The sequence below is a fragment of the Meleagris gallopavo genome, chromosome 23 (assembly GCF_000146605.3).
Source record: "Meleagris gallopavo isolate NT-WF06-2002-E0010 breed Aviagen turkey brand Nicholas breeding stock chromosome 23, Turkey_5.1, whole genome shotgun sequence".
In the NCBI taxonomy this organism is placed as follows: Eukaryota; Metazoa; Chordata; class Aves; order Galliformes; family Phasianidae; genus Meleagris; species Meleagris gallopavo.
Window position 1 is genome coordinate 4,349,305 of NC_015033.2, and position 486 is coordinate 4,349,790.

General features: G+C 67.9%; 1 long non-coding RNA gene across 1 annotated transcript; it reads left to right on the forward strand.

Annotated features, from left to right (window-relative positions):
- The first annotated feature begins 13 nt into the window (after nucleotides 1-13).
- On the forward strand, nucleotides 14-486 carry LOC104914175. The gene is made up of 3 exons (XR_795848.2): nucleotides 14-150; nucleotides 228-345; nucleotides 429-486. It is a non-coding gene; the product is annotated as an uncharacterized LOC104914175 (long non-coding RNA).

The window sequence follows — 486 nt, forward strand, 5'->3', positions numbered from 1 at the left end:
CACCCCGCTGCCGCCCGCAGGTGGGCCGCTCCTCGCTGCTGGTGGGGGGCCTGAAGCCACAGTATGCGCAGGAGCTGCTGGCAGAGCGCGCCCCGCAGCACGACAACACCACAACCACCGACTCCGAGATGGAAGAGCCCTACCTGCAAGGTGAGGGGGGCATCCCGAGGTGGGAGCCCCGCGAGGACTTAGACCCGCCTCGGCTCAGCTGCCCGCTGCTCTCTCAGCAGTGTCCAAAGAGGAGGGGGCTCCCCCAAAGCTGAAGTGTGAGCTGTGCGGTCGCGTCGACTTCGCCTACAAGTTCAAGCGCTCCAAGCGTTTCTGCTCCATGGCGTGTGCCAAGAGGTACCGGGCTCCGACCCCCTGCCCTGCGCCCCTCCCTGGCCCCGCTCTCACCCCCCCGCCCACCCCCTCTCCACTGCCTGCAGGTACAACGTGGGCTGTACGAAGCGCGTGGGGCTGTTCCACCCCGATCGCAACAAGCTG